The 10,702-nt window shown below is 43.4% G+C and overlaps 1 protein-coding gene across 4 annotated transcripts in view; it reads left to right on the top strand.

The window, feature by feature from the left end:
* Nucleotides 1-10,702, top strand: part of PROSER2 (proline and serine rich 2) — a 40,725-nt gene that overhangs the window by 7,581 nt on the left and 22,442 nt on the right. The window lies entirely within an intron of this gene.

Below are 10,702 nucleotides of genomic sequence, written 5' to 3'. Positions count from 1 at the left end.
ACTATTGTAGCATGCAGTGGGTGCTCTGGGAATATTTGCTGAATAAATTCAGAGAAAGCACACAAGCTTGTTTAACAAAAGTAAAAGTTGAGTGGAGATTTTCTTTTCTTTTTTTAATTTCCTAAAGAATCCAGAAATCCAGAAATATGCAATAAGCATATAGAATGTCAATTTTTTTTTTGATGAGCTAAGAATTAAATTTGAGGTGTCCATCTTGGTATATATTTCACCAGATAGAACTAGATTTTGCTCCTGTCAGTGCTTTTCTGTTTGCTTCCTCGTGTTGCAGGGGTCATTCCATTTTATAACAAGGAACTCACCTGGAATCTAGTCAAGGTTATTTTCAGGTGAGGTTTCACTTTAGGGAAATCCAATTTCGGGATCCCTGGGTGGCGCAGCGGTTTGGCGCCTGCCTTTGGCCCAGGGCACGATCCTGGAGACCCGGGATCGAATCCCACGTCGGGCTCCCGGTGCATGGAGCCTGCTTCTCCCTCTGCCTGTGTCTCTGCCTCTCTCTCTCTCTCTCTCTGTGTGACTATCATAAATAAAATAATAATAATAAAAATTAAAAAAAAAAAAAAAAAAAAAGAAATCCAATTTCCACATCTTCTGTTCAGTGATAGGAAACGGATAACAGGAGACTTCTTTCCTTAGGGCCTGTTAGCCCAGCCTCGCTAGGTGAGGCCTCTGCTGTGAACTTGTTTGCTTACGTGTGGGTGCATCATTTACTCTCATGTGCTTTGTGGCCCTAAGTAAATTACCATCTCCTATAAATAGCTGAAACTATTCACAATTGAGACAATCTTGGTTTTTGACATCGTTCAGAAAGAGCTTTTCAAAAGAAAAAAAAAAGTCTAAATGAAAGCATGGTAATTGTTCTGGGGAAGTAAAATTACTAGCCTTTAAAATGTGTAATTGTATTTAATACCCTTGAGTGCCAGTTAGAGTTTAAGGTCCTAAATTCTTACAGAAGACATTTCAGTGGTAAGGTGGGGGGGGAAAACCCAATCAGAGAAAAAACAAAAAGTCATGTATAAGGGATGCTAAACCATTGGCTGCATTAACATTTTAAAATTCCAGAACAAAACTAAGTTTCAAACTCCCAGCACCAACCAGTTCCTACCTGAAAAGGACTTTCCTCTGATCTTCAGGGCTGGGGTCCAGTTGTCATTTTCCAGTTGGCTCAGTGAGTGTTTTTTGGAAGCTTTCTTGCCTTTCCAAGGTTTTTGTTTTCTTGACGTTGAGAAAGAGCCTACAATAAAGAATAGTCACTACATATTTATTTTACTTCAGCTGTTTGTTAGAGGCTTACTTTTTAAGTTAATCTTGGGCATGGATTACACCCATAGATGTACACATGCATGCATTTACACTGATATTTATTACATGTTAATATTGGGAAGCATTACCGGTTTGGTGCGTCTGATGTATTTATTGGGGCTGAGTTTTTAATAGATCATAATTTGTGAAGCTAAGTGAAGCATCTCCTCCATGACTGTATTTAATGTGACTTCCCCTGTGTGCCCCATTTGCCCTTGATTGAAATATATTGGTTGTGAGAGTAATTTCTTCTAAATTTGACTGCTTTGGTCTATGGCTATGATAGGGGGATAAAGGATGGTCACCCCAGTGAAATTAGTGTGTTTGACAGGACTCATATATGTTGAAGCTTTTCTTTTAGATCAAAGGTCTATTGGAAGGATACTCTAATTTAAAAGATAATAATAAGATGGTTTTAAAATTTAAATGTTGCTAAGTACTGAAGAGTCCGTCTCTGTTTTGTGACAAATGTTTTCCAAAGTCCTGTGGCTATATTGGAAAAAAAGAGAGAGAGAGAGAGAGAGAGAGAGAGAGCTCTGCCCACAAGGAGCTTGCAGTCTAATTGAAGAAAAACGATTCCTTGCAGGGTTTTAATGTTCTGAGGCGACTGGCTTGCATCAGAGTGACAAAGATTGTGGGATGTCGTCCACCAGTGGTGAAATAGACCCCATAGTGGTGAAGGAGTGAGTGGATAGGTCAGTGATGAGCAACATCAGGAAGCAAGATTTGAGGTTTGGTTGAGTTTTTGAGCGAGGCTTTGGAGGAGAGCCACAGGGGAGGCCGTCAACACCCGGCCCATGATTACGCAGAGTATTAAGCAGACCAGGCTGGATAAAAGGGTTTATATTGTGGAAAACAGGCTGGAAGAGATACGGTGAGGCGGGGTTCTAGAGACACCTTAATGCCCTGTGTTCTTACAGATAGGAGGACCTTTGGCAGTAAAACTGGGGAGACAGAAACTGTGCCAGCTCTCCCAGGCCTGTGGTAGCACAAGTAACCCTGGATCTTGAGAAGGTTCTTTCTGTCCTGGCGATTCACTGGTGAATGTCGGACTCTGTATTCATTTTGTTATTTTTTTTAAGTTTTTATTTATTTATTTGAAAGAGAGAGTACGTGTGTGTGAGCGAGAGGGAGAATCTGAAGCAGACTCCGCACCGAGCACAGAACCTCTGACGTGGGACTCAATCCCACAACCGCAAGATCAGGACCTGAGCTGAAACCAAGAGTCGGATGCTTAATCAACTGAGCCACCCAGGCGCCACTTATTTATTTATTTATTTATTTATTTATTTATTTTATTTTATTTTATTTTATTTTATTTTATTTTATTTTATTTTATTTATTTATTCATGAGAGACAGAGAGAGAGAGAGAGAAGCAGAGACACAGAGGGAGAAGTAGGCCCCATGTAGGGAGCCCGATGTGGGACTCAATCCCGGGACTCCCGGATCATGCCCTGGGCCGAAGGTGGCACCAAACCACTGAGCCACCCAGAGATCCCCATATTTGTTTTATTTTTAACATGAGTTTTCAGAGTAAAAAACTTGGAAGACAACATGTGGGACCAACAGCTACTGTCCCCCCCACCCTGCCCCAGACCCGCAGTGCACACGGCATCTCTGTGTGCGTCCGTGCAGCCCCTGTGCCGCTTGTGCAGGGGGAACGGGAACCCAGAGCCGTTCTCAGAACCATCACCTGTTCTGGGACACCCGCTGTGAAGTCATTTTTATGGACTTAATCTGGTAAATTATCTTTAGGGGAGAAGTGAAATGGTGCATTTAGTCTAAGAATTTTGTTAAAGCCCTAATTAAGTTGAATAATAGAAAAGAAAATGTAAGTATTCAGTTTCCTTCTCAATTATGGATTGGGTTAATAAAACAATAGAACGGGCCCCTGCTTGGCTCAGTCGGTGAACATGTGACTCTTCATCTTGCATTTGAGTGTGAGCCCCACCGTGGGGGTAGAGAGGTTACTTAAAAGTAAAATCTTAGAAAAGAGTCGGTGTCATTCATAGCTTCGTCTTCTAGTTAATTTCATGTTATAAAGAACCCATTAATTTTTTATAGACTTTTTAATTTAATTTTGTAAAAAGGTTTTATTTATTTGAGAGAGAGATAGAGAGAGACCACAGCAGGAGGAGGGGCAGAGGGAGAGGGAGATGCAGACTCCCCACTGAGCAGGGAGCCTGACGTGAGGCTCAAACCCAGGACCCCAGGATCATGACCTGAGCTGAAGGCAGGCGCTTAACCCACTGAGCCACCCAGGCACTCCTAACCATAGGGATTAACACAGACCCAGATAGAAATGATAAAAGTAGGACTCCTGCCTTTTTGTTTGAGTAAATCAGAACAAAGTGCCTATCACATGCATTAGTGTTCACATGAATGAATGTTGTCAGGAGCTACTAGCATTAAGGCCGACAAAGGCTATTTTGTGTTTACTGCTTATTTCATGTAGGAGTGTGTACATTCCGGTGAAAATGGCTGTTCTCTTTATTTTCACCCACTGCTTAACCATATGAAAAAGCCCATTCATGATAATGAGCTGTAGTGACTCAGAAACCACTCCCACTATGAAACGGCTTCATTTTTAATGTTCTTGAAGGTCCAAAAAAAAAAACCCTACTACAACCCCTACCTTTGAAAGTGGCTTGGCTGTTAAATTGTCATATTGGGATTGCTCAGGATATAACTTTAAGATTTTATTTATTCATTCATGAGACGCACGCACACAGAGAGAGAGGCAGAGACACAGACAGAGGGAGAAGCAGGCTCCATGCAGGGAGCCCAATGCGGGACTCGATCCCAGGAGTCCGGGATCACGACCTGAGCCGAAGGCCAATGCTCAACCTTTGAGCCATCCAGGCGTCCCCAGGATAGAGCTTTAAAGAGAATTCCTTTGCTAGGATTGTTTTCCTACTTTTTGGAACAAGTCTTCACAGAACTCCTGTGGATGGAAGTGGGAGAGACTGGGCTGATGGAACAGTGGGACTCAGGTGCGGAGTGATCCTGCTCCTGTTATTCACAGGTGTGCACACTCACCCTCCTGCACAGCCTGGTGTTTCTCAGATAATTTCTACCCCTTTCCCAGCTCAGCTGTGCTTCTGCTGACTGAATCTTAGCGCTGTTGCCAAATGGTGGGACCTAGACAAAGAGTGAGGATCTGTAAACAACAGGTCCCGGAGTTCTGCATCCTAGGGCCCAACCTGGGTGTTTTCTTTCGTAAAGAGTTTACCTGGGCAATGAGCTGGAGCAGGTCTCTTTTTAAAGTGTCACCGAGGCACGCTAAGCAAACATTAGTTCTACATCGCTCAGTGACACGGGTCATTTCTCCATTCACGAGCAGATCGAGCAGAGGCAGGGATCACCCTCGTGATTTTGTTTAGCTTGTCTGCAGGGCATCGAACCCCCGACAGGTAGGATTCCCTTCCCCCCACCTAGGAGGTACAAAGCCCAACAGCTGAACGTGAGGGAACTTACTGTTATTTGTCCCAGCTTAGATTCTTCAGTAAACTGGGTCAGCCGTTCCCTGGTGAAGTTCAGGCTAAATTGTGACCTGGGCAAAGTTTATCTTTGTGGTTTCTCCTTCCTTTGAAAGTGCTTCCCTCCTACATTGCCCTGGGTTTTCTTTTTTTTTTTTTTAATAAGCATTTTTTTTTAATTTATTTATTCAGAGAGAGAGAGAGAGAGAGAGACTGAGAGGCAGAGACACAGGCAGAGGGAGAAGCGGGCTCCATGCAGGGAGCCTGACGCGGGACTCGATCCTGGGTCTCCAGGATCAGACCCTGGGCTGCAGGCAGCGCTAAACCGCTGCACCACAGGGGGTGCCCCGCCCTGGGTTTTCTAAATGACATAGGTCTTTTCTTCCCTCATAAATTCCAAACGCGTCTGGATTCTGCATCACCTCTTTTGGTGCTGGACCTTGCAGACATTTCCCAGGTGATGGAATGATCTGATAAATCATGAATCTACAAACCTCCAGCTCATCTACCTTTTCTGTTTTTTCCTGATAAATCATGAATCTACAAACCTCTAGCTCATCTACCTTTTCTGTTTTTTCCTGATAAATCATGGATCTACAAACCTCCAGCTCATCTACCTTTTCTGTTTCTTCCGTCAAAGGAGATAGGTACACGAAGGAAACAAGAAGATATTGTCCAGGAGCACCTGGGTGGCTCAGTCAGTTAAGTATCTGCCTTTGGCTCAGGTCATGATTCCAGAGTCCTGGAACGGTGCTCCCTCCCTCCTCCTCAACGGAGACTGCTTCTCCCTCTCCCTCTGCCTGCTGCTCCCCCTGCTTATGCACATGTGCTCTGTCAAATAAATAAATCTTTTTAAAAAAAAGTAAAAAAAAAAAACGATATCACCCAGCAAATGGGGCAGACCAGGTGTGTACTCTAGGACACTCATGTTGTGCCCTCCCATCCCAGCCACTGGCATGTGTTCCTGGATATGGATATAAAATACAGTGGTATGGGTGTATTACATTTAAATAAATGGAATTGTGCTAACAATCTGATTATAATTTTTCATTCAAAATATTTTAGGACCTATCCATGCCACTGTCCAGTTGATTGCTTCTGACTGAGGCATTAAGCACAGCCAGACTGCTCCATGGAGAGGTCGTATGAATTTCACACTCTCAACAGTGAGTGGTACACAAAGGTTCCTGTTTCCCCACATTTTTGCTGGCATTTGTTATTTTTTAGTTGTCTAATTTTTGCCAATCCTGTAGGTATAAGCTAATGTCTTATGGTAGGTCTAGCTTGTACTTCTTTTGTTTACCAGCAACATTGAATGCCTCTCACATACTTCTTAGTCACTTGGGTTTCCTCTCATTGAACTGCTTAATCATATTCCTTGTTTGTGCTTCTTTCTGATGAGTTTCCTGTCTTGTTCCTGTTGGTGTACAAGAATTGTTTTTTGTATATTCTAGCTAGCAGTTTCTTTTGTGAGACCGTAAAATGTCTTTCCACCAGCCTACCTCTTTTTCTGTTAATGTGGCCTAGAGTGCCTTCCATTTTTACATAGATTCTTTGCAATTTTCGCCTTAGGATTTGTGGTGTTTTGAATCCTAATGGACAGAAATATCAATGGAGCAGAATAGGAAATTCCGAAATAGAACCTACCACATTAGCAGAAGATAACATTTGGTACTTCAAAACAGTGGAGAAGATGAATTTTTCAATTCTTGGTATTTGAGTTACTGCCATTTTGAATAGCCATTTGGGCTTGGGGATGGGGAAATAGATCCTTCCACACTTCACACAAAGATACATTCAAGTTGGATCAGATATTAAAATATGAAAACTGAAACCATAAAAATGCTAAGAAGAAAATATGAGAAGTATTTCATTTATATCCTTTGAATAGGAAAGGCCTATTTAAAAATTTTAAAGTAGGTTCCATGCTCAGCATGGAGCCGAGCCCATTGTGGGGCTTGAATTCAGGACCGTGAGATCAAGACCTGAGCTGAGACCAACAGTCAGATGCTTAACTGACTCAGCCATCCAGGTGCCCCAGGAAAGGCCTTTCTAAGTTTGCAAAATCCATAAACCAAAAGACTGATGAAGTCAACTATATTAAAATTAAAAAATTCTCAAACTACAAATTAAGAAAACATTTTTGTCATGTGTATCAAACAATTTCTGGGCTTTCTGGTCTGTTCCATGGGTGTATCTGAATTACTATTACTTTATAATGACTCTGGAAGCTTGATGAGGCCAGTTCCTCCAGCTTCTTTAGGACTTTGCTGGTTGTTCTTAGCTCTTTGTTCTTCCCAATGCATTTTTCTCCTTTTTTTTTTTTAAGCCCCTAAGAAGTTTAAAACCCAGCCTGTTGGATTTCCCACAAAACAACCCTATTGTGATTTTGATTGCTCCATTGGCTGCATGGTCCAACAGAACTTACTAGGATGATGGAAATTTTCCATTAATTAATGCTTAAAATGTGGCTAGTGCAGCTGAGGAACTGAATCTTTCAATTTAATTTTAATTAGTTTAAATTTAAGTAACCACATATGGCTAGAGTTTATTGGACAACCCACATCTATAGCTTCAGAGCAATTCAATTTTAGGAGAATAGCTTGTCTTAATAATATTGACTCTTCCAGTCCTGAATGTGGTATCTCTTAGTTCCTTACTGACTTTCAGTAACCTTTTATTATTTGCATTTTTTTTGCAAATCTAAGTAATATAATACATATACATAGGTATACGTTATGCTGTTTTATTTTATGCAATTTTAAGTTTTTGTTATTGTTTATAGTTTAGTTGTTTGTGGCTAACAAATAGAAATTGACTTTTTTGTATATTGATTTATATCCAGCAACTTTGTAAAAATCAGTTGTTGATTCTAATAATTTATGAGATTCTTGGAGTTTTCTACAAAGACCATAACTATGCATAAATACTAATGTTTTGTTTCTTCCTTTTCAATCCTTATGCATTTTTTTCTTCTCTTATATGTAGGGTAGGACTTAAATACAGTATATTATAGAGGACAGCAGCGGTGGTAATGAGAATAGTTTGTAATATTTTGTCAGTAAGTGTGATGTTTGCTGTAATTTTTATTGGATATTTTTATTGGGTTAAAAGAAGTTCTCCCCTCATCCTGTGTGAAGTTTATTTAAAAATTGTGCCTAATATTAAATTCACCCAGTGCTTCAGTATATTAAATCATCTGTTTACCCCATCCACTTGAGTTTTTAAATTGCTATTAAAAAAAATTTTTTTAAGTTCAATTTGGTTCTTTTTCAAGTTACCCTGGTCATTTTTTTATGACCAGACAGTTACCTTCTGCAAGGAAGAGAGAGTCATAGAGATATTTTTCATACAGCATTCAGCATCTGAAATAGTCTCAATAGAACAGGCAGGCCTCCTTTTCTCCTCCAGCAGACTCTGGAAATGAGAGTTTCTTCAGGAGGCTTGTAACTTCTCTTTTCCCCTTAGCTAATCAGTAGGCCTCTCCAACTCTTAAAAACAAAACAAGGGGCACCTGGGTGGCTCAGTGGTTGCCCCGGGGTCCTGGGATCGAGTCCCACGTCAGGCTCCCCACAGGGAACCTGCTTCTCCCTCTGCCTCTGCCTCTCTCTGTGTCTCTCATGAATAAATAAATAAAATCTTTTTAAAAATATATAGGTAAACAAAACCAGTGACTCAAAATACCTTTCTCCAACCCAGTTATACCTGTAGCAACTGCCTTTTTATCTTTCCCATCACACCTTAACTTTTTTTTTTAAGTTTTTATTTTATTTCATTTTTTTTTAAAGTAGGCTTCATGCCTATTGTGGGCCCCAGCCCAGAACTTGAACTCATGACCCTTAGATCAAGACCTGAGCTGAAATCAAAAGTCAGCTACTTCCCTAACTGAGCCACCCAGGCATTCCTTAAGTTTGTATTTTAATTCCAGGTAGTTAATGAACAGTGTCATATTAGTTTCAGGTGTGCAATTTAGTGATTCAACATACAAAACCTGGTGCTCATCACAAGCCCGTGCTCCTTCCTCCCCGTCACCTGTTTCACCCTTCCCACCCTCTCAACACCCCATCTTCCAAAACGACTCGCTAGGTACCCCACTCCTCCCATCCACGCCTTGGCCCACCGTGGGGGCTTTGGGTCATGTCTACTGCTGGGTCCTTGTAAGGTCACCTCCGCTGGGGAGGTCACTGGACAATGTTTATTTAGCCTTTACTCAGTTGCGGCTTTTGGCGGCCAGGGTTCCAGTCTCTGTTGTTCTTGAAATACACTCCCGCCCTGCCCGTTAGTCATGAAAATTTCACAGTCCTTTCTCTCTCATCTCTCACATTCTTCTGTTCCAACTTTACGGCCACAGTAGTTTCCAGGTCTTTATCGTCTCTCATGTGAACTGGTAACAGCTGGATAGCTGCTCGGATTGTCTCCTGAACCCGACTGGATGGTGAGTATGCGCCGCACTCAACGACAGAAAAGATCATTCGTGCAGGTGCAGGTGTTGTCTTTACCCTCACCTCCTGGCTGTCCCTTCTCCCTCCCCGCGGGTAGCCGCTGCGAGTACTTTTTAATTTTATTTTATTTTATTTATTCATGAGAGACACACAGAGAGAGGCAGAGACACAGAGGGAGAAGCAGACTGTGCCCCAGTGGAGAGCCGTGGTGGCACGGCCCCATGCGGGGAGCCCCACGTGGGACCCAAACCCCAGAATCTGGGATCATGCTCTGGGCCAAAGGCAGGCGCTCAACCACTGAGCCACCCGGGTGTCCCTGCGACCACATTTCTGTCTGTCCTTCCAGAGAGACTGCACACAGGAGCACGAACATAGGTATTTTCTCATTTCTTGCCTTATACAAGTGGAGGCAGATGCAACTCTGGTCTTGCCCTTGCTCTTCCCACACACGGAACGTGTCCTGGAAACCACTCAGCTGCCCCTGCCCCAGCTTGTTGTAAACAGTGTGTGAGGGGCGCCTGGGTGACTCAGGGGTTGAGCATCTGCCTTTGGCCCAGGGTGTGATCCTGGGGTCCTAGGATCGAGTCCCGCATCGCACTTCCTTTAGGGCGCCTGCTTCCCTCTGCCTGTGTCTCTGCCTCTCTCTCTGTCTCTATGAATAAATCTTTTTTTTAAAGAACCAACAAATTATTTTTTAAAAATAAGCAATGCAAGGTATTCAGTTATAATTACTTCCAGCTCTGCTGCGGGTCCACCCTGCAGAGTGGTGCCAGACTTACCCGTGTGAGCCGCACGTGCCACCACGGCTCTCCACTGGGGCACAGTCTCTTCGCCCTGGTCACCTTGCCCTCTGTTGGCACTTCCCTCCGCGCCTTTCCCGCTCCTTTCGTCCTGTGCTCCAGCTAAGTTGAGTGCTCAGCACCCAGCACCCCTGCAGCCACGTGTGGGGCCGCGCGTTTGCTGATTCTTTTCCTTCTGTTCGGGATGCACATCGTCATGGGTTTGACCGACTGTTTCCTGAAATCTCAAACATCTCAGGGGGGCTTGGCCTTGCTGTCACCGTCTGTGAAGTCTCTGACCACCACCAGGAGGACTGGCACCCCTTGCTCTGAGCTCCCGTGGTCCCTGTAAGGCGCTGAGTGGGGCCCCTGCTGTGAGCAGAACTGTGTGCGGTGCCTTTAAGAAATACACCTGCTCAGGCTTTACCCCCGTCCACGTGTTCAGTAGGCCGGATACCTTACCGAATTAAGAACCGGTGCCCACATCAGGTTCCTCTGACTCACGGGTGGTTGCCTGGCACCTGGAATCTGGTCCAGGTGAGATAGGAAAACAGCGAATATCTGAAGAATGTGCTTGGCCTAGAAAGGAAGCGAGGCCTCAAAGTGAAGCGTGTATTGATGGGTAGGAACAGAGGTGGCGTGGGGTGACGGCAAAGGCCACTTGATGCTGGATACGTCTGG

Source organism: Canis lupus, chromosome 5, assembly GCF_048164855.1.
Source record: "Canis lupus baileyi chromosome 5, mCanLup2.hap1, whole genome shotgun sequence".
In the NCBI taxonomy this organism is placed as follows: Eukaryota; Metazoa; Chordata; class Mammalia; order Carnivora; family Canidae; genus Canis; species Canis lupus.
This window is presented reverse-complemented; position numbering and strand designations above follow the sequence as displayed.